Source organism: Taudactylus pleione, unplaced genomic scaffold (assembly GCF_031769625.1).
Source record: "Taudactylus pleione unplaced genomic scaffold, aTauple2 ptg000792l, whole genome shotgun sequence".
NCBI lineage: Eukaryota > Metazoa > Chordata > Amphibia > Anura > Myobatrachidae > Taudactylus > Taudactylus pleione.
Window position 1 is genome coordinate 1,505,255 of NW_028285194.1, and position 24,448 is coordinate 1,529,702.

The following is a 24,448-nucleotide window of genomic DNA, read 5'->3' on the forward strand; positions in this document are numbered from 1 at the left end:
GGCGTGTCGTTATGACGCATCCCCTTTTTGTCAGTCTTAGGGGCGTGCCCGGCACTTACTGACATGCCGGGCAGCCCCCAAGCACCGCTGTCACTGTGAATGGATGCCAGGCGCACGTGCCTGGCGTCCATTCACTGGCGGTGACCGCTGCTCTGCTGTTTTCCCCACCCGTGGGACACTGCGGCCCGCGAGTGGAGGACAGAACCTGCAGGCTGTTTCAGCGGGGTGCCGCGCTGGAGGGCAGGGTACTTTCTGCCCTTCAGAAATAGGGCAGGGCGTGGCGCCCCGCTGAAACAGCCTAGCAGGACTGCTAAGATGGACTGAGAGGGGCAGACACATGCAGGAGCTGTGTGTCATAGAACTTATGGTTTTCAGTTCTTGGGACCAGCTGAAGTAGGAGTGTGGATGAAATTAAGAGACTTGATGAGAGGTCTGCTCATGGTACAGATATGGACTATAGCTGAAAAGCTTGGACATCCAGGGCAAACCCAAATACACAGGAGTCTGCACAAGGATACAGAACTGAAATCCAAACTGAGAGGACCTGGAACCGCTCGCACGGAACTCAACCCCAGCAACCATAAGTGGAGCTAAAGATTGGAATCCACTACTGGGAACTCAGACTAACACGACCGTGTGGGGCCTGATTCAGATATGTATGTTAATCTGATGTGTAATGTACATCTCTGATGTTGAGGGGTCTGCATCTGTGCAGGACCCGTTCTGCGCATGTGTAGAATGGGTCCTGTGATCTCGCAGATTGCTCAAGCTGCAGCATGATTGACATGCTGAGGCGTTTGGGGGCCATGCCTGCTCACCATTCCTGGAAATGAGGGAGTGTCGCCAGGAGGGACGAGGCCAGCATCTGCGTCGGTGAAAGCAGATTTCTGGTCTCTTAAGTGACCAGCACCTGGTCAAGCAGCTTCAGCTCCCGCAGCCTGACCAAAGGAGGTGTCTGACACCTCCTTCTGCATTTGCATCTGAGATGGACAGAATTGCACAGCTGTTTGCAAATCTGTCCATCTATGAATCAGGCACCTGGAGTCCTGAATCTCAGGGCCTGATTCAGCAAGAATCACAGTTGCTTATACGCATGCAATCGACCGATTGTTGCATAGTGCGCATGCATATGCATCGTACGCAAACTAGCTATTGCGATCGGGACTGCGATTGCAGTGGATACGCAGACCCATGGCAGAGAGATTGACAGTAAGTGCTGTTTGGGGGTGGTGACGGGGTGTGGTCGGGCGAACACAGGTGTGTCAGTGCGTTGGGACGGTGTTGCATGGACTTGCTTAAACTGGACACTGCAAAACCATATGCAGCCTGAGGCCTCATATCGTGCACTTAAGTAAGCAATTCCTGAGTGCGTATGGGTCCGATGTTACTCGATCTTACCGATTACTTCGCTATGTTGCCCAAGTATATGGATATGAGTAAGGGGAAGTGGGCGTCCTTATATTAGGCTGCGATCACAATGCGAATGCAATTATTTACATATCACCGCTGATATTAGCAACTGCGTTGTGTACATATAAGCAGAAGAGCGATCCTTGCTGAATCAGGCCCTCAGAAATGAGAACCTGTGTTAGAATGAAGGAACTCAGGGCCTGATTCACTACCGATCGCAACTGCGATTATTCATGCAAGCGAACGATTGTTGCGTTCTGCGCATGTGTATGCATCGCAGTGCGCGTGTGTGAACTAGCCACTGCGATCGGGACTGTGATTGCAGTGACTACGCAGACCCATCGCAGAGTGATTCACAGGAAGTGCCATTTGTGGGTGGTGATGGGGGGAGGTCTTCGGCAAAACTCAGACATGCCAGTGTGTTCAAACATCGTTGCATTGGCGTGCATAAATTATCCACTGCAATGCCATACGTAGCTTGAGTACTCATAGCGTGCAATGAAGTGAGCAAATTCTGAGTAAAGTCTGACCTTGTGCAAATGTGCGTGAGGCTGCGATTGTGCAGTTCAGCAGTCTTGCTAAACATTACGGATGTGGGTAAGGTAAAGTGGGAGTCCCTGTGTAGTGCTGCGCCAGCATAGCGATCACAATAGATTAGCATACCTTTGCAATCAGACCGTGCATAATCGCTGCCGCGATCGCAGTTGCGATCCGTAATGAATCAGGCCCTCAGGGTGAACAACAGCAAGGGTCGAATCGCCCTGAAACCCACACCCCGATTCACAGGTTTGGCATTGGGATCAGAATCCAGAACTCGAGCAGAGATATGGCACCCTGAACCCCCGACTAAGCCATGCAGATGAACCTGGAAGTTACAGCCCACCTTAGCCTTGGAACCAGACCGTGACACTCAGGATCAGCCCCAGTGTAGAAACTCCAGACAGAAGAAACTAGGGGTGTGCACCGGCCACTTTTTGTGTTTTGGTTTTGGATCTGGATCTTTCTTCGTGTTTTGGATCTGGATTGGTTTTGCCAAAACCACCCTTCCGTATTTTGGGTTCTGGGTTTTGTGTTTTGGATCTGTATTTTTTTTTTTAAAAGCATAAAAACAGCTAAAATCACAGAATGTGTTGGTTTTTCTGCTCCTATGCTATTATTAACCCCAATAACCTTAATTTCCACTCATTTCCAGTCTATTCTGAACACTGAACACCTCACAATAGTGTTTTTATGTCCAAAAGGTTGCACCGAGGTAGCTGGATGACTATGCTAAGACATACGAGTGGGCGGCACAAACACGTGGCCCATCTAGGAGTGACACTGCAGTGGCAGACAGGATGGCAGTTTGAAAAACTAGGCCCCAAACAGTACATAATGCAAAGAAAAAAAAGAGGTGCAAGATGGAATTGTCCTTGGGCCCTCCCACCCACATTTATGTTGTATAAAGAGGACATGCACACTTTAACAAACCAATCATTTCAGTGCCAGGGTCTGCCAAACGACTGTGGCTGAAATGATTGGTTCGTTTGGGCCTCCACAAAACAAGCTGGCAATTGATCTGTCCCTGCACAAACTGGCTCTACGGAGGCAAGATGTCGTCCTCATCCACCGAGTCCTCACCCTCTTCAGTGTTGTGTACATCCTCATCCTCACAGAGTATTAATTCGTCCCCGCTGGAATCCACCACCACAGGTCCCTCTGTATGTTCTGGAGGCTGGTCTCCCTGGAAGATTTCATAATTCATTTTTATGAACATCATCTTCTCCACATTTTGTGGAAGCAACCTCCTACGCCTTTCGCTGACAAGGTTCCCGGCTGCACTAAACACTCTTTCGGAGTACACACTGGAGGGGGGGTAACTCAGGTAAAATAGAGCCAGTTTGTACAGGGTCCTCCAAATTGCCTCTTTTTCCTGCCAGTACAGGTACGGACTGTCTGACATGCCTACTTGGATGCTGTCACCGATGTAATCCTCCACCATTCTGTCAATGGTGACAGTATCATATGAAGTGACAGTAGACATGTCAGAAATTGTTGCCAGGTCCTTCAGTCCGGACCAGATGTCCAAACTTGGTCCTGCCTGCCCTGCATCACCGCCAGCGGGTTGCTTAGGATAACTAAGTTTTTTCCTGGCAGCCCCAGTTGCAGGAGAAAATGAAGAAGGAGCTGTTGACGTGTCACGTTCCGCTTCAGCTGACAGTGTTTTCACCAGCAGATCTTTGCACCTCTGCAGGCTTGTGTCGGCCGGAAAGAGAAACACCCCATAGGCTTTAAACCTAGGATCGAGCACGGTGGCCAAAATGTAGTGGTCTGATTTCAACAGATTGTCCACCCTGGAATCCTGGCAAAGCGAATGAAGGGCTTCATCCACAAGTCCCACATGCCCAGCGGAATCGCTCTGTCTTAGCTCCTCCTTCACTTTCTCCAGTTGCTTCTGCAAAATGAGGGGAATGACCTGACTCAAGCTGGCAGTGTCTGAACTGACTTCACGTGTGACAAGTTCGAAGGGCTGGAGAAACTTGCACAACACGGAAATCATTCTCCACTGCGCTTGAGTCAGGTGCATACCCCCTCCTTTGCCTATGTCATAGGTGGATGTATAGGCTTGAATGGCCTATTGCTGCTCCTCCATCCTCTGAAGCATATAGAGGGTTGAGTTGCACCGCGTCACAACCTCTTGCTTCAGGTGATGGCGGGGCAGGTTCAAGAGTGTTTGCTGGCGCTCCAGTCTTCGGCACGCAGTCGCTGAATGGCGAAAGTGGGCAGAAATTTTTCGGGCCACCCAAAGCGTCTCCTGCACGCCCCTGTCGCTTTTCAGAAAATTCTGCACCACCAAGTTTATTGCGTGAGCAAAACATGGGACGTGCTGGAATTTGCACAGATGTAATGCCCGCACAATATCGGTGGCATTGTCAGATATCACAAATCCCCAGGAGAGTCTAAGTGGGGTAAGCCACTGGGCGATGATTTCCCTCAGTTTATCTAAGAGGTTGTCGGTGGTGTGCCTCTTACTGAAACCGGAGATACACAGCGTAGCCTACCCTGGAACGAGCTGGCGTTTCTGAGATGCTGCAACTGGTGACGCTGCTGTTGTTGCTGCGTAAGGTGATACATCTACCCAGTGGGCTTTCACAGTCATATAGTCCTTAGTCTGCCCTGTTCCACTTGTCCACATGTCCGTGGTTAAGTGGACATTGGGTACAACTGCATTTTTCAGGACACTGAGGACACTTTTTCTGACGTTTCTGTACAGTCTCGGTATCGCCTGCCTAGTGAAGTGAAATCTAGACGGGATTTGGGACACACTACCTCCATCAATTGTCTAAATCCCACTGCACCAATGGCGGATACCGGATGCACGTCTAACACCAACATAGCAGTCAAGGCCTCAGTTATACGTTTTGCTTCAGGATGACTGCTGTCGTACTTCATCCTCCTCGCTAAGAACTTTTGGAGGGTCAATTGTTTAGTAAAAGTAGTGGTGTTCCTACTTCCTCTCTGGGATGATGAAAGACTCCCAGCAGCAGTGGCAGCAGTAGGCATAGCAATGCAGGATCCTCCGGAGGAATCCCGGATAGGAGAGTCAGTCATGCCAGTGCCATGGCCTGCAGGACTACTTCCGACCCTGACTAAGGAGGAAATTGACGAGGAGGGAGTTGACAGTGTGGTTTGCAGGTGCTTGGATACAACAGGACAACGGGATTTAGGTGTCCCTGGACTGCTTACGGTCTTAGCCAAAGTTTCTGAACTTGACAGTAACTTTTTATGAACGCGCTGCAGGTGCCATATAAGGGAGGATGTTCCTTGGTGGTTAACGTCCCTACCCCTACTTATTTCACCTTTACATATGGTACATATGGCAAGACAGTTGTCCGGATTTGAATAGAAATATTGCCAGACCAAAGTGGTGGAATGTTTGGTCTTCTGCCCAGGCATGACCGTGATGGGCTTTTTCATCCCACAGACAACAACTGTGTCCCCCGGAGCCTGATTTAAACAAACCACATCACCATCAGAATCCTCCTCGCCAACTTCCTCCTCAGCGCCAGCTACACCAGTATCCTCATCCTGTTGTACTTCAACAGTGACATCTTCAATTTGCATATCAGCAAGTGGACTGTGGGTGCTCCTTTCAGCACTTGCAGGGGGTGTGCAAATGGTGGAAAGAGCCACCTCTTCCCGTCCAGTGCTGGGAAGGTCAGGCATCGCAACCGCCACCACACATGGACTCTCCTTGGGGATTTGTGATATCTTCTTAGAATGCACAGTTCTTCGCTGTGCTTTTGCCAGCTTAACTCGTTTGATTTTTTTAGCGGGAGGAGGGCTTCCATCGTCATGTGAAGCTGAACCACTAGTCATGAACATAGCGAAAGACCTTAGCCGTTCCTTGCCACTCCGTGTCGTAAATGGCATATTGGCAAGTTTACATTTCTCCTTAGATGATTTAAATGTTTTTTTTTAAGGTCATTTTTCTGAACTTTGTCATTTGGGATTGTATGTGCCCTCTACTATGACATTGGGCATCGGCCTTGGCAGACGACGTTGATGGCATGTTATCGTCTATGTCATGACTAGTGGCAGCATCTGCAGCACTAGGAGGAAGTGGTTCTTGATCTTTCCCTATTTTATTTTTATCGGAGAAAGTTTGGTCCTCTATTTATGTTATATTGATATATACATGCGGCTAAGGCGCACACAAACACAGAAAATATTTTTTTATTTTTGTTGGAGACTAGTGCACTTTGTGGGTTACACCACCCTATAAGAAATGAGCCAGCCGGCTCTTTACTTATGGCACACAGGCACACGCTTGGCGCTGCTCCTTTGTTGATGCACGCGCAGCTACAGTGCACACAATTCACAAAGACAGAAAAAAAAGAAGAATTTTTTATTTTTTGTGGAGCACACTTTGAGGGTTACACCACCCTTTAACAGACAGATGCACACTTGGCGTTGCTGCTTTGAGGATGCACGTACAGTGCAGACAATTCACAAATACAGAAGAAAATGTTTTATTTTTGTTGGAGTGCACTTTGGGGGTTACACCACCCTTTAACAGACAGACGCACGCTTGGCGCTGCTGCTTTGAGGATGCACGTACAGTGCACACAATTCACAAACACAGAAGAAAATATTTTATTTTTGTTGGAGTGCACTTTGGGGGTCACACCACCGTTTAACAGACAGATGCACGCTTGTCGCTGCTGCTTTGAGGATGCAGGTGCGGCTATAGCCCACACAATTCACAAAGACAGAAAAAAAAGAAGAATTTTTTATTTTTTGTGGAGCGCACTTTAGGGGTTACACCACCCTTTAACAGACAGACGCATGCTTGTCGCTGCTGCTTTGAGGATGCAGGTGCGGCTACTGCGCATACATTTCACACACAATCACAGAAAAAAGAAGATTATTTTATTTTGGTTGGAGCGCACTTTGGGGGTTACACCACCCTTTAACAGACAGACACACGCTTGTCGCTGCTGCATTGAGGATGCAGGTGCAGCTACAGCCCACACAATTCACAAAGACAGAAAAAAAAGAGAATTTTTTTTTTTTGTGGAGCGAACTTTGAGGGTTACACCACCCTTTAACGGACAAGCCAGCCGGCCCTTTACTTATGGGACACAGGCGCATGCTTGGTGCTGCTCCTTTGTTGATGCACGTGCAGCCACAGTGCACACAATTCACAAACACAGAAATATTTTTTTTTTTGTTTGGAGTGCCCTTTGGGGGTTACAGCACCCTTTAACGGTCAAGCCAGCCGGCCCTTTACTTATGACACAGGCGCACGCTTGGTGCTACTTTGTTGATGCACGTGTGTCTACTGCGCACACAATTCACAAACACAAAAAAATAATTTTTTTTTATTTTTTTTTGGAGTGCACTTTGGGGGTTACAGCACCCTTTAACGGACAAGCCAGCCAGCCCTTTACTTATGGGACACAGGCGCACGCTTGGCGCTGCTCCTTTGTTGATGCACATGCAGCCACAGTGCACACAATTCACAAACACAGAATATATTTTTTTATTTTGTTTGGAGTGCCCTTTGGGGGTTACAGCACCCTTTAATGGTTAAGCCAGCCGGCCCTTTACTTATGACACAGGCGCACGCTTGGTGCTACTTTGTTGATGCACGTGCGGCTACTGCACACACAATTCACAAACACAGAAAAAATATTTATTTTTTTGCACTTCGGGGGAGAACCCTGATGGACAGAGCACCCACTGGACAACACTACAGCACCCCTTTAGGACTGGGACACTGCACAGGACTTTGGAGTGGACACAGCCCCTATGGACATCTGACTGCACAACACAGTCCAGCCAGCCCCTATGGACTATGGAGGAGTGGACACAGCCCCTATGGACAACAGCAGCGCAGCACAGCACAACACTACACTGCACTACACTACACAACCAAGCCAGCCCTAACTCCCACCCTCCCTCTTCACTGTCCACAGCCGAGTGAGAAAATGGCGCTGACGCGGGTACCTTATATAGAATCCAAAACCCGCGAGACCTGGAAGGCGGGATGATGACGTTTTGCTTCGATTTCAGATCCGAGTCAGGCGGGAAAAATCAAGCCTGACTTGGATCGGCCTCGGATCGGGGGGGGTTCGGATTTCTGAAATCCGAACCCACTCACCCCTAGAAGAAACTAAACCCCAGTAGCAGCCTATGGTTAGTAGCCAGAGCAAGAATCCAGATATACTGATCTTACTAAGTCTCCTGGAAGCGCAGCAACAGATGGTAACGCGGGTGCAGGCCAGGAAGGCATGATAGCAGCAGACTGTTGAGGAATGCAGACACAGGTTCACTGGTAGATAACAGGAGTGCACATAGCAGGACACAGTTGACTGGTGGCAAAACTGTAGATGGTCAGAGCAGAAGCACTATAGCAAAATAGGAACAGCACAGGAATGAGTGAAGCCTGGGGACCAGGAACTACCTCAGGATGGTGTTGCTTTGGCAATGTGCTGTTCTCCTGAAAGGTTTTAAATAGGCAGCAGTGGAAGTTCATAGGCTACCAGTATCATGTCACCAAGGCTGCAGCACAGAGATTAGACTGGGGAGTCACACGGGGAAATCCAACAAGGTGACATCCATGCATATGGCTTGTTTGTTTATGCATGTGCTGTGGAGAGCTGGAGTGGTCCTGGGACACCGGAGATATGCGAAGCGCAATGATATGGCAGTGTTGAGTAAGGTAAGTAGGGCTAAGACCCTGATTTGTGACATTGTGCAGGGAGGCTAGGAGACAAATGCAGGAGATGGCCGGGCAGCATACAGACAGAAGATGGACTGAGAGGGGCTGACACATGCAGGATATGGCCTGAGAGAGGCAAGAGATGCATGCAAGTGATGGACTGAGAGGGTGGAGACATAGACAAGAGATGGGAAGACACACTAAAGGGGCAGGAACAGGAGCTTGGACACACAGGCAGGAGATGGAGTATGAGGGGAGCAGAGACAGCAACTGGAACTGTGGAGATAGAGGAGACACACAGTACACTTACTGACAGGGACCATGCTCATGCTAAGAGACTGGAGTCAAGTCCTCACAGTTCCAGGGGTCAGAAAGCAGCTCTACCAATCAGTGGTCAGCACATGCCATTGTGCCAAGACTGATGGAAGTGACTTCTCAAGGGCCCTAAGGAATTCACCTGCCACCTGCTATCCCATAATCTTTTCCTTACAATGGTTCCAGTTCCTCACTTTCAGTATGCCCACAGTCCTAATTATGATGTAAGGGAGGGTTGGAGTGGGGCCTTCTGAGTCCACATTAGTGGAGATATCATTCCTAGCCTGCCCAGTGAGATATATATATATATATGCTGGGCCATGATGCATTGGTTTTCCCCAACTAGTTTGACACAACCAGCCCTAGTAAGCACTTGTGTGTTCCAGAAAGGAGACATTTCGTAAGCACACATTAAACCTGGTGTAAACGGGGCATTGACGGTGTGGGGGTGGGTACAAAGTAAATGGGCCGGTGCCTGTCTGGGGCCCAGCAGAGGTCCAGGCAACAAAATGGTGTAGAAACTGGCACTCCTGGTGAACAGAGTGGAAATTATACTTCACTGCAGTAATTTAATGCTCAACACAGTGTCGGAAGTAGTGTAATTTATGGTGGTTACTGAGGACTACAGACTCCATCATGAGGCTCTTTCTTGCATTGATTCCATCGTCACCAAAAACAGAAGGGTGAAAAACTTGTGAGGAAAAAGGGCTTCATGGGATCCCATGCACCGTGTCACAAATCAGGGTCTTAGCATCCCTTTCAGACTCAGACTTTCATTCATTTCAGTTTCCAAGACATTCCAGAGATGCCTCCCTGTGATGAACTGATGTACCTGTGTGCTCACCTAGTCAGCTAGACCAATGGCTATTGACTACCTCCTATTTAAACCAGTTGATGTGAGCAACCCATTGCCTGTATCCTGTTTTCGTGTCCTCTGTGACTTCATCTACTACTTTGTGGGTTTTCCCTATTTACCATCTATACTGAGTATCGTTCACCTGCATTAACTCCATTAAGATCTCAACCCCGAGAAGATGTGGAACAGCAGATAAAGAGTTCTGCCGCTCCTGCCAGTCTGCGATAAATAATATAGAAGAAAATAATGACAAAAGAAGTTCAGGAGAAGAAAAAGGATAGAGGAGAATAGGAAGAAGAAGAAGCAGCAGAGGAGCATCTAAGAAAAAAAAGATATTTGGTAGTAAAGCTATATCTTGGTACCAGCTCAGGAGATATGGGGAAGGGGGAGGGAGGGTGGTGCTCTCTCTTGCCATGGAAACCAAAATGTATACTTACAGTGATCGATAGACAGATAGACAGACAGATGATAGATAGATAGATAGATAAGATAGATAGATAGATAGATAGATAGATAGATAGATAGATAGATAGATAGATAGATAGATTCACCAATGTTTCCCAAATTTGGTCCTAAAAACACCCTAACAGTCCAAGTTGTAAAAATATCCATGATTGAGCATAGATGATTAAATCAAAATGACTGAGGTACTAATTCAGTCACCTGTGTTCAAGCATGGATACCCTAAAATCCTTGATTGTTTGGTTTCTTGAGTACTAGTTTGGAAAACTCTGCAATAGATAGATAGATAGATAGATAGATAGATAGATACAGGGGCGCCACCCATAGAGGGCGCATCCCTCCCCAACATCCCGATTTCAGTGAGACAGTACTGTCCTGCTGTTCCCCCCGTGCCCACGGGTGGTCAAATCGGGAGGTTGGGGACCCCTACTGCTGCAGCTGTGCAGCAGTGCCAGACCCCCGGAGTGTGAATGGATGCCGCACGCATGTAGCAGAGGGCTGGGGGAAGCCCAGCCAGTGACGGAGGGCTGGGCTTTACCCCCAGCCTGACGTTATTTGGAGGCGTGCCATGCGGGCACGCCTCCAAATAACATCACACAGGGGGCATGGCCTATGGAAATGAGGCCACACCCCCAATTTCGGTCGGAGCCGGCCATGGATAGATAGATAGATAGATGATCTGCAGTTTTTGTCACTTATCAACCCAAAATGTTTTGTAATGTCATTGAAAAAAAATATTTCTAAAGAGTTTAATTAATTACAATTAAAATTTAACAGGCAATAACTGATATTGATATAGTGTGTGTAAAACTGAAAACTGTTCCTGATTTTCCATGTTAAGTGATGCATGTGTTTAAGTGGCTGTAATCTTGTGTTCTTTTGCCAACGCTGACAAAGGTCTGGTTGTCAGTGATACCTTTAACAGCTAAAATTATACCAGACTGACAGGAGCAGGTGCTGGTGGGCCTGCCAGACACTTGTGCAGGGGAATCTCGCTTCCTACAGGTCAACAGCTAGAGGGGAAAAAGCTACTGTCCTCATGTTAGATACACAGTGAGGCAAGAACCCGTACTGGGGGTTTCTCTTCAAAGCCAGCTGGTCTGGCTTTATTATACAGGAATTTTTTTACCTGTCAGAGTTTGGTCAACATAACCCTCAGCAGGTGCTGTAGGGCACAACTTCCTGGAGAAGCAGGGCACTGGTAAGTCTTTTTTTGTGTTTTTTATGTTAAAATAGTTACTAGGTTTGGTACTCATAGCAGTCAAGATATGGTCATACTATATGGTGGAGCATTCAATGCAATACAAATAAACCAGATTAGCTTTATGTATTAGCTAGTTTCTTATGCGAAAATATCTAGTTTGTTTGTTTTTTTTGTTTAAAACTGAAATATTTATTTGTACTTTTGTATGACAGTGGAAACACATGTAGAAGGTCTTGCTCCATGCTTCATGTTTTTCTACTCTAATTAATTTGTTTCCATTAGTCACTACACTAAATTGAGTGTACACATTGAAAGTTTATACAATTATGTTTAATGCATTAGCAGTTTCAGTGATATATTGGTGTTCTGTAAATGTTTCTGTGAATGATTGTTATGCCTATAAAGAACTTTGTAAACAGAATTTAATGTCACTCTGCAATGAAGGAAATGTATGAAGGAAATGGTTATTTTGCTCATCACGCAATGAATGCTGAAAACTGAGAACTTTATATTTCCAAGTTACAAATCTCTATTTTCTTTTTACATTTGTGTCCTCTAAACATGGAGTCTAACAACATTTGTACAAACATGAAAACAAGAGTTACCACAAAAAAAAAAATATTTGTTCCAAGAAATAATTCTTTTAACTTTTCGGGTCTGATTTTTTTTTTACAATCTGGATTTAATAAAATGCATTGTTTCTCAATTAATAGGAAAAACAAACAGTTTTGAAAGCATTCGTCAACCAAACTAGTCCAATTAAGCAGTTACTCCACAGTAAATGTAAGAAATAACACACTTTTTATACTCAAATATATGGCAGATACTAGTTTTTTGCTATATATTTTTTGTAGATCTTTTATTAAGACAAGAATATGCTTGAAAATAATGGTACATTTGTTTAGACACAAGAACTGGAAGGTAAGGCATAATTCTACCACAAATGTATACAAAACCATGCCCACAACCTAAAAGTGTTGACCATGTTATACATCAATACATTTTATATAGTTTATGATATAGTACAGTAAATATACTGTACAATATAAGAGGCTGTTATGTATCACGTTGAATACATGACTTCAGAATACTTATGCTAGGTAATATTTAATTATTAGGTGTTTTTATATTTTATCTGCTGTTCTTCAGTTCATTTAATGAATTTTTATTTTAATTTATTTTTATAAACATTAACAATAAACAGAACAATAAATAAAAGTGATATCATAAAAATAAAATATATCACTTATACACATCATGTACATTTGTATCTAACAATATATAACTTGTTCACCTGTTGGGATGGATTAAATGGGGATAGAATAACACAAGAAAATGCAGGGGAGTAAGGAGGTGAAAAATTGAAGAAATTAATATTTATGTGTGAAGCTATTTTCAATTTCAATATAAACATAGTATTTTCATATTAGCTATAGAATATTCCTCATTTACAGCAGGTTCCTAATCCTCTGCAAGCCGCTGTATCTGTATATTCGCTTCGCTACCCCTGGCCAAGTTTTCTCTAACTTTTATTTATTTTGCAAATGACTTATTGACTTAAACAAACTATTTTGAAAATGTAATTACTAGCTAGTTGAATGATTGCTAGTACACAAGCTTTGTCACAAAGGGACTGCGAGTTTGTGAACTCCTGCGTTAGACTGTAGTTACCGTCAATGAATAACTTGGTGAAAACATGTAACTTTTGGTTATGATGTAATTATGGAATATGTAACTGATACAACTCTGTAAAAGTCAGTATAACAATTGCATTTTAAATAAAATACTGTATATTTGTGTTATAAAATGTGTTACCTAGTCACATATCTATGTCAGGACACTACCATTAAAACTACAATCCAGAAGATCATCTACTGTTTGTTTTGTATTAAACTTTTGTTTATCCCATTGTTAGAATGAATGCTACATATTTTATTATTTATCTTTTAGTCTTACTTAATTTATCTATTACACGGTATGTGGTGACATGATCAAAAATTCACCTAAAATACAGCTATATAGTTATAGTTTATATTTAATAATTTTGCTGTATCTATTGTATACGGCGTCTTACAACTGAGATGTCTCATACCAAGTATATAATAGAAAACAATAACAGAACACTACTAGACTACTGGCTCCAATGAGAACTGGGGGCCATGGTATTCTGCACATACTGTTGCTCCTTTTCCTGACTGCTTGTGATAACCTTGATGCCGAAGCATTTTCACTGCTGGAAACAAAACTCTCCTAGGTGCTCATCTGGAATCATGTTGATTAAATAAATAAAATGTATCTGTTGGGAAATACCTAAAATGACAGTCACCAGTTGATTTTTTTCTCAGTCTTCCATGCCGCTCTTCCACGGTAAGAAAGCATTTACTACAAATGAGATGAATGATCAGGCTATTTGACGGCATATGATATTTTATAATAATGAAGGGAGAACAATTAAGAATATACTGTAATCTAAAACACTACCATAATACTAGTAAGATATTTTAAGAAGAAATATATATATATATATATATATATATATATAACATAATTTGCAAAATATGTTTACTTTTATTTCTAAAAGGACAACGGTATATACAAACAAAAATTAAGCTGTATATACTTTATGGGTGCATATATTTATGGCTAGCTAGAAAAACCCTATGTTGTATACAGTATATGGTAATATTTAGTCATGCTTATTTTATGCGTAGCAGCCTAAAGTATACCTTTGTTTTAGAACTAAGGAACATAAGACATGCTAACAATTTTACAATTGTTATTTTTAGAATTAAAAGAAATTTTATTAGGTACAAATTCATGTGAGTGTAAAACTAAATAACCAAATCATTGTACAGTATTAAAGATGTGTAGATTTGTTTCTACATGAAACAAATTTTTGGAATTATTTTTTATTGTAACACAAAAGAATAGCTATTTATTCTATTCATTCTATCAATAATATGTTACAGGGGAAATTCAATGTGTAACTAATTACAGGTAACTGATTACAGTTTTGACCAGTGTGCATATACTGGCTGCTTTGAAACAGGACAGAGACTGAGTTTTAAAATTATTGTACTTGCATATTATTTAGTTAGTATAGAGAGAATTTTTACCTGCAGCCAAAAACTGCAAATTATTGTATATGTATTAGAGTAATTTTATGTGTTTAATATGTAAAAATACAAATAAAAAAATGGCATTATGAGTGAATGTACGTAAGGTCAGAAATAATAGAATCAATCAGGAAAACACTGTCAAACCAACAATAATTGTTCTATATGAATCACATTTTGAAGATTAAGTGAACCACTTTTTTCAGCTGAGATTCACTGAGACATCATCCTTATGATATCAATATTTCTGAGACCCTTAATACTCATTGCATCAATGGAACATTCTAAATAACTGTTTTAGCATTTGAGTGGGGTGAGAGATTCAGCAGATCTTTGGCAGCTGCTTGGGCTAAGCTGTTCCATGCATAAGGGTGGAGCATGTGACACCTGTTGTGGGAAGAAAGAAAACCCAGCAGTACATTGATATACTGTGTGTTAGGTATATGTGAAATAGAAGGGAAAAAAAACTCAGGAGTATAACATAAAGTCTGTTTACAGGAATGTAAATTATTTCCACTTATTGACTAAATGTTTATGTGCAAATTGCCTCTTAAAGAGTAAATTATTTAAAACTAAAACATTTATGTACCATATGAAAATGAATATGCACACTTGACTTGTGCCCTGCATTAATCCTAATTTGCTCAGAGCAGTGCTGCTTTCGGCAGTCCAGAGGGGTATTACCTACCAGAACTAGTTATGTTGCTTTGTGAAATGGGGGTGGACTGGGTGAATTGCTGTGTAAACTGGGCTGATTAGTGATGTTGCCAGATTTGTTCATTTATTTTGCTCAGATCTGTTGAGAGGTGCCATGAATTAGTCACCAGGTGTGTTAGACTGTTTCTGTATAGAACAATTTTCAGGTAATAACAGGCCAGCTGTGTTGACCCTTAGCAACTTTACATAAAGGGGGCCACTGAGAATAAGATTGCATGTTGCCTATGTATTGTATGCTCCCTTCCAACTCACACTTGCTGTATCACTCGCACTCTGAGTGCATAACTTGTCCATCTATATAGATACTTCTGCATGCTTATATGTATAAATGGGACACAAAGGTGTGTATGTATATATATATATATATATATATATACATATATATATATACACATAGATATATATATATATATTGTGATATAGTTGGGGTAGAGGGTCCCTCTCCTGGGGTAGATGGACACCTCTTTACACACAGCAGCCAGGGTTATCGTGCAAGCTGGTCAGAGCCAGTTTTATTGTGCAATATAAACAACAAAATAAACAAAACATAAAAATAAATCCTAGCCCGTCTGGGCACTAACTAGACAGGTTATTCCCTCTCTACAAATGGCAGGGCCTACTGCCTTACCACAAACACAGCACTTTCAAATATCACAGTGTCTCTGAACAAACCTCAGTGTCTGTTTCTCCCCAGGGTATGTGAGACACTGAACCAAAACCTAACACAGCTTATCTGAGCCACTTCCAGGTGCAACTACTAATCAGCCTGCTCTTAGACTGAAAGGCCCAACACCTGGAATGGCCTGTGGATGGAGCTCTCCCTTCTCTTCTCACATCTACACCCCAGGACCCATTATCTGGCTTTTACCAAAAGCCGACACTTCTGGTCTGTTTGGCATAAAAGACTTTTCCTGGGATCTTTAAAACACATATGATAGGAATCTGGGACACACATATATGCCATCCCAGACTTCCCCAGTGCTTCTGTCACAATATATATATATATATATATATTTTTTTTTTAAAAACAATGTACTGTTCAATGCCACCCCCTGTAATGTCAACATCAAGACCTTTATAATTTTAAAAACATCTGAGTTTTTGTGAAGTGTACAGAACATCTATTGTATAAGTATCTCCACCTATCACAAAAACAAATTAAGGTTCTAGATTCATTGGTTGCTGCTTACCAAACTACTGTCCTCCTGTATGTTGTTCAAAGTTTTGACCAAAGTCACTTGGTAGCTAAGCAGACACATCCAAGGCCAATGTCTATTCAAATTCAGTGTATATAACATACTGTATCATAATATTTTTGGAAGTTTAAATGGTATATGAGACTCATGTCCTTGATATCCCGATAATTCTTAGTATAGTCCTTGTAAATTAGTTAAATCTTTCAACTATTTATTAATTGGAGCTGTTTCCAATTGTCAAACACCTGCCCTATTCTCTCTCTCTTTCTAAAGTATTCATATTTGTCATAGGCCTGCCCATGTAGCTCACTGATGTGCCATATGTCACTGTTTCCGAGATTTAATCCCAGGGGAAATGTTCTAAAACTGCAATATCACAGCTGATATCTGGCAGAAGGTAGGCCCCAAAACCACTGTTTTGGGGCCCACTCAATAGTGATTCTAATGAAAGGATCATTATTGGACATGGTGACAAAATGCGGTCAGAAGATGCCGACTGGTGGCCTGTGTGTGCGGTCAAATTGGATAACCCCACTTGAATAATGAGTCGGTCATCCATTTTTCAAGTTAAGTAGCAGAATTGGTCCATATGTTGGCACCTCTAGAAGTCTTTAATGCTATACACAGTACACAGTACGCTCCAGAATGTAGCTATGCATGTGATGACATGGCACCAACTTTGTGATCCATAGTTATTACACCACAGATCACTATATGCTTTTACGCTTTCCGTACCCATAATAATCTGGCTGGATTTGAACAAATAGCCTTTAGGTCAGTGGTCGCCAACCTAATTTGAGGTGTGAGCTACTTTAGTAATATGAAAACTCCTGAAGAGCTACTAAACTTGTAGAAAAAAAATCTGGCTAATAACCAAACAATTGAAGGTCATTTAAGGAAAATAAAAAAAAAATGTTTCATAGTAAACAACAATGCATTTAATTATTACAGTGATATTGTTGTAGTTTGTAAATAAAATTTAAGCACAGGCACATTTCACTGTTAATTACCGGCTCCAAGGACATATGTGCAGTAGAGGAGCAAAATATACTGTATAGGCAGCGCTGCTGAGTGATTGTCAGAGATCACTGCAGTACTGCAGCTAGGTGAGCTACCAAAATTAAATCCGCGAGCTACTGGAGACCACTGCTTTAGGCCATTTCATTTGTATCATTATTTTTATGAATCAATGGCTAGGTTAGGGAGAGGTGCATCTAAAAGAACCAAGCTGCATTGTAATTTAAATTAAATTATAACCATATTATAGCATAAAGAATCCCCATGATCCTGGTGAAAAAATAGCTTTGCTTTACCAAATCTAAGAAAAGAAAGGCGGTGGGTGACAAAATCCTCAAATAAGAAATTGTGGGTATGAAAATGTCTTCTTATATGTCCCTTTTATCCAACAATGCATTCAGAACCACAGGTAAAAAAGCACAAACACAGATTGTTATGTGAAATGTATACTGTATACAGCTTACATAGATCATAGGCAGGAAAAAAAACAGAATTTTCTGTACTCTGTTGATCAATTTGTCTTTTAGACAAAACATATAAGAAAGAACATTGCTTATTCTATTCTGCTGCCGGCATAGCGTTCCTCTTCTTCACCTATGACCTCTTCCCTGTGCAATATGATTTAGTATGATTAGTTGCTGTTTCCTCTTTTTGCCAGTGCACAATAGTCAGACCCTACCACTGGGTCCAATAAAGGGAAGCTTACCATTGGTAAGGGATGGGACATAGAGGAAATCATTTCATTCTTGATATAAAGGCAAGGATAATAATCCTTACTGCCAGACTGGACTGGTGCATATTAGAAGCAAAGTCTAGTTTCCACTTGCATCCCTGTGATAGATAATACATGAAGACTGTGCTAATTAACCTCTGTTCTGTCAGGAGTTCATTTCCAGAGTAGCACTATGACAAGAGTGAATAATTTCAGATTGCAAAAGGGACTTGATTGAGATACAACAAAGATAGTTTCCCCCTACCTGGACTCCTGAATTCACTTATACATTTGCGTCATCATTACCGTTCTTGGCGCTGAATAGAAAATAAAGCCACGGGCACTTTTAAAAAAGAATTCTAGTCTACGAACGACATTAAAATCACTAAGAAAATCTACTTATTCGAATGACTCAGCGTGTTCATGTGGGCATCCAGCACAGCATAACATAGCTGCAAAAACAATTGACAACTCCACCATCTGTCCTTGCCTTTAGACAAAGCTAATAACCTAGAGGTACCAGCTGTGCAAAATTGGAACAAATACATTATCACATTAGGCTATTTTATGTATAGTGAAGGATAACTACTGAAATATGTAAAATAATGATAATTGTAAAAACAGCTTATTATATTGTTCTGCCAATTTACAGTTGTCATAAATGCATCCAAAGCGAATTTTTTAAAATTTCCATAATGAAACATAAATGAGAAACAGTAAATATAATTTAAGTATTTTTATTTGAAGTTTATATTTGTGTGGTTAAATGATACTTGTATATATTTGACTGGTACTGCAGGAAAACAGTTGACTTGTACAGTCATTTCTTAAAATAGCTCTTTCATTGTGAATGGCTGTTTCAGTATCTTTGCTCAAGCACTTACAACCCCAATTTAATAAGACCACCATTAAAAATTGCTCAAGGAAAAGAGTCCTGCACCTTTAGAAGTAAATGAGAAAGAGGGTGTTTGAGCAAAACATTAAGGACTGGATATTTCCATCCTTCCTTCTTCTTTCCTATGTAGAAAATGCTTTGCAGAACAGAACAACAAAGGCCATTTTGATAAAGTTAGATTAAACTCTCTAATGTATCTGAAAAAATTGCAACCATCGACTTATGAAGACTCCTGTTGGTTTTCTGAGAGAGATAGGTCCAAAGATGCACTGCTGTGCGTAATGCGTACAACTCTGAAACAGGGGCCTAATTAGAATTGTACGTATTACATGGAGCAAATGCGTCTCTGGACGCAGCTGCTGTGTATAAATATGCTATTGTTGCAGGAGGCATCTTGTGTAAATAGATGCCTCCTCTAAGCTTCCATGATCCGCTGCTGCCTCAGCACACTTTGAAAACGGGGCAGACGCCCTTATTTTTAAGAACGCTGGCCATAACCGCCACAACCGATCCCCTCAATGTGATGCTGTCTAGTGTTTAAAGACTATGTCACTTTTGGACAACAACCCCTTAATATAGGCTGCTTCCCAAGTGAATCAAATAGAGGAGTACCCCCTGAAACTTTCTTTCCATCGCCTGAAGAAAGGGATGATCACCACCACTCGGATGAACTGTTACAGCAGACAGCAAAGTACTGTAATCTGACCAGTGATCTTCAATAGAGCTCTAGTGTACTGAGGACCCAGAGAACAGTTGTTGCCTCTTCCTAATACAAGGCAATGATATATAATAACCTGTAACTTAGTGCTGAGTGTAGGCAGTCCTAACATTTGGTCCAAATGTTGCAGTCAATTCTTTAGAAATACCTAGTGGTGCCACTGTTTGGTATCATGCATTTATCCCAAACTAGCCCCCAATCATCCTTTCACAAAGCCCATGCTCAGATTTTGCTTTCAATCATCTCCAGACTCAGTTATGTAGTTTCTGTTCACGTATCTATATACAGTGAAAGGCTGGTTAATTATGTTTAAAGATGTTCGACAATTTTCTATATGTCATTACATAGAACCATTTTTTAGATGACCTTTTATATGGCGATAAGGCACAGCTCTTTTGGCAGTAGATACCATACACATAAACAATTTCTACAAACTCCTCTTTCCCTGTTTTTTTTTATTTTTGCCACCTGTTGTAGGGGTCAGATGACTTGAGTCAACATGGATCAAGTCATCAAGCTCCCTGACTGCCAACTTTAGTAGAGAAGTGGCCTGATACGAGAGGCTGGACTTTTCTCTCTGGGGTCTGGGAGAGCTCCACGAAATTCAGGAGTCTCCTGGACATTCCAGGAGATTAGTCAACTATGTGCTAAACTCAGTTTGGAAAGCTGGGGCTCCATCTAGTTAGAGTCTCAAGACATTTTTAGGGATTTTGCTAGCATTTGAGACTGATAGATTATACCATATATGTACATAATGCAGAAAACATTTGTTGCACAATAAGTGATCTCCTACAAGGACAGATTCATCAGAGTGCTTCTTTCCCTGGTGAGATGTTACACTTGCTGCTACCTAATTCAGTTTATTCATGGTGTCAAAAATATCTCCCTGTTGGATAAATTAGCCAGACACAGAACAGCTATTTAAGAGCAATATAGATCATCATAGGAAGAATGAGACTTAACAATTCATTCTCTGCAAACTTTTCATAAGGTAAACAGTTTAAGGCATAGGTGCTTCATGTTGTCTAAAGTGACTCTTGTTGATTTAAGTCACTACTGTAGGTTGTTATAAAGGGAAATGTACAGCAGATGGAAAAGAGTGACTAATAAAATGAAAATTAAAAAGTTAGAATAAAAAGACAAAATCATAAAAAAAAATTAGAGCAAAAAAAGATCAGTTACTAATAATTTAAGACTATGATAATGTAGCCTGCTTAGTTTGTGTGATCATGGGAAAACAAAGGCAAGCGAGGAGATGGGGAATGGAAGTGGCTGAAATAAGAGAAGTGACGCGAGTTTGGTTAGTGTATGGTAAGGGGATGTAGTTAGATTACCAGTGGACCCCGACCCGGGACTAAAGATAGGCACCGAAATCCTGACGCCTATCTGTAGCCCCACGCCTAAATCCTGACAGCCAGGTTCCCGAACAAAGGTAAGCTGGCTTCATAGGTCTTAGCCACTGGGGGGGAAGGTTAGGTTTAGGCACCCCCTGGGGCACTTAGGGTTTGGCACCCCCGGGAAAGGTAAGAGTTAGGCTACGGGGAGGGGGGTTAGGCACCACTTGGGGGGGGGGTTAAGGTTAGGCACCCCCCCGGCAGGGTTTGGTTTAGGGTGCGGGAAGGGGGTTAGGTACCACCGGGGGGGGGGGGCGGTTAGGGTTAGGCACCACTAAGGGAGGGTTAGGGGGAGGAGGTGGGTAGTGATAGCATACTTACCACCCCTGTCGGGATCTTCAGATGTCAGGATTTGAAACGGCGGCTCAATACCGGTTCCTATGGTAAGATAGTAGTGAATTATAGTATGGCCTGTTCAGATTGGAACCCAGAGCAGACACTCACTGTGTCTGCTAAATGCCCTTTAATACTAATAGTAAAAAAAAAATGAAGGCAAAAGGGACCGGTGTACACAGCTTCTGAAAAGTATCACTTTTGATGTTGCCTGTAGCAATGAGTGTTAATAATTGGTACTTGGTAAACTATGCTGTAGAGAGACTTTCATAACAAGATTTCAATGCTCTAAATGTGAGTACAAATGAAAAGGTTTTGTGGACAATTTAATTACATCAGAACCTAATTTGATGTGCGGTTGTGCACATAGAGGGTACTTATAGGAGGGAAACCTGCACGGATAACCCATGAAGTATTAGCATGCAAGGTTCTGATAGAATCTCCGTGCTAGTTGAATTGCCCGCTTTGTATTTGCCTTTAATGGGCATTGTTGTTTTTAAAGCTTGTGTTTACAGAGCCTGGTACAAGCATGGATTTTAAATTTTACTTATCCTTTACATGTACTGTACTGGCATTATAGAAAGCCAAAGTAACAGCTATTTATTCAACTACGTACATACACTGTTCCTAGCATTATCTAAATAAATAAAATAAATTAGGAAGATCATACTGAAAGAAGTGTGGAGTGTGGCAGTTTAGTCAGACACAGAAAAAATAATTTACAACCTGGATATAATTTATGTGACGGTACATAGATTAGGGGTCCAAGATGATGTTGGATGCTTGCCTGTAAAATTTGGCATTTTCTTTGGAGTTTGAGTTGGGCACCTTGTTGGTATTCTTCCCAAAATGAAAAATAGGGGGCTTATTTACGAAAGTTTTGGGTTGTAAAACCTGACACTTCTTTTTGTGTTTAAGCCCAAAATTTAAAAGTGTAATGATTTTACTAGCTGTGTCTTGCTAGTAAAAGTACTGCCCTTTTAAGTATCGGGCATAAACACGAACAGGATTGTCGTGTTTTACAACCCGACACTGTAAATAAACCCCTGGGTTTAGAAGGTGGAGATAGTCCTCTACAGGGGTATTCTCTTGTTAGTGACGGATGTGGGAGTCTTTTTTTTTATCAGATTTACCTACTGTTTTTCAGTGGTATGCATTTCACATTTTCCAGACATTTAACTCCAGGGGGTAAATTTACTAAAGTGAGAGTTTTTAGAAGTGAGTTTTAGAAGAGATGTTGCCGAGAGCAACCAATCAGATTCTACTTAACATTTAACTAACACCTTCTAGAATATAATAGCTAGAATCTGATTGGTTGCTATGGGCAACATATGTTCTGAAACTCACTTCTAAAAACTCTCTCCTTAGTAAATTTACCCCCAGGTCTCACTCTTGAGATTAATTGAAGACACAAATGAAGCTCAACCAAACTGTATTTTAGAAAAGTAAAGAAAAAGTTTAAATGAATGAAGTGGATGGCTGTAAGTACAGGAAACAATGGAAGGTGGTCACCTTTTGGCACACTGATCTCCTTCATTGCATCAGGTTCTGCTTTGTGTGCCCCAGAGCAGAAATAAGCAGGGAGCCGAGGAGGGCATGTGCAGTGGTCCTCTCTCTCCCAGGGCTCCCATCCTTGAGTCCGGTCTCTAGGGACTGATCTCCAGCAAGGAAACCGCACCAATGTACCTAAAAGGGGTATGGCTGAGGCTGGAGTGCATGGCCCCTCCCTCCTTTGTTGGTTCTTCCACCTTACACATGTGGCACCTGCTGCCTCTGCTGTTGCTGTGGAAACAGCAAAGAGCAAGAATGGAACACCCTTATCAGCAACATGTAGTGTTTGTGTGCTGGGGTGTTGGTAGTTAATTGAGGGAGGAGTGTGTGCCTGGGTGCTGCTAAGGTGTTAGCAATAATGTAGGAGGTGAAAGTGTGCCTGGGTGCTGTTGTAGTGTTGGCAGTGAATGCAGGTGGGGAGGGTGTATGTCTGGGTACTGCCAAAATGTTGGCAGTGAATGCAGGGGCGATAGTGTGTGGATTCCGCTGGAGTGCTGCTAGGGTGTTAGTAGTGAATGCAGGGGTAGGGTGTGTGTCTGGGTGCTTATAGGGTGCTAATAGTGAATGTAGGATGTGTGTGTCTGGGTACTGTTGTGGTATTGGCAGTGAATGCATGGGGGGTGAGTGTATGGATTCTGCTGGGGTGTTGGTAGTGAATGCAAGGGAGAGAGTTTGTGTACAGGTGCTTCTAGGATGTTACTGAATGTAGGCGTGTTTGGTACTGCTGTAGTGGTGGCAGTGAATGCAGGGGAGTGTGTGTCTTGGTGCTTGTAAGTTGTTAGTAGTGAGTGCAGGGAGTAGGAGAGTATGTCTCTGGGTGCTGCTGGGATGTTAGTAGTGAAAGAAGGGAAGGGTGAGTGTCTGTGTAGTGCTGGGGTGTTGGCAGTGAATGCAGGGGGAGAGTGTGTGTATAGGTGCTTCTAGGGTGCTAGTGAATGCAGGGGCTTATTTGGTGGCAGTGAATGCAGGGGGGAGAGTGTGTGTCTGTGTGCTTCTAGGGTGTTAGTGAATGCAGGGGCTTCTTTGGTGTTAGTGAATGCAGGGTGGAGAGTGTGTATGGGTGCTTCTAGGTTGTTAGCAGTGAATACAGGGAAGGAGGATGGTGTGTGTCTGGGTGCTCCTGGAGTGTTGGTAGTGAATTCATGGGAAGGGGAAGTGTCTGGGTGCTGCTGGGATATTGGCAGTGAATGAAGGGGGGGTCACTACGTGCGTTCTGCAGGGGTGTTGTCAGTGAATGCAGAGGAGAGAGTGTGTCTGACTGCTTCTAGGATGTTAGTGAATGCAGGGGTCTCTTTGGTGACAGTGAGATGCAGGGGGAGAGTGTTTGTCTGGGTGCTTCTATGTT

General features: G+C 42.6%; 1 protein-coding gene across 10 annotated transcripts in view; it reads left to right on the top strand.

Moving 5' to 3' along the window:
* Window positions 1–11,239: 11,239 nt before the first annotated feature.
* Window positions 11,240–24,448, top strand: part of MEF2C (myocyte enhancer factor 2C) — a 281,785-nt gene continuing 268,576 nt past the window's right edge. For 6 of the 10 annotated variants that reach the window (XM_088457930.1, XM_088457940.1, XM_088457936.1 and 3 more), the window contains exon 1: window positions 11,245–11,451. The gene's annotated coding sequence lies outside the window, so the exon portion shown is untranslated. Of the gene's footprint in view, window positions 11,452–24,448 lie in introns of all 10 variants that reach the window. The other 4 variants (XM_088457942.1, XM_088457939.1, XM_088457941.1 and 1 more) reach the window with 4 other exon arrangements.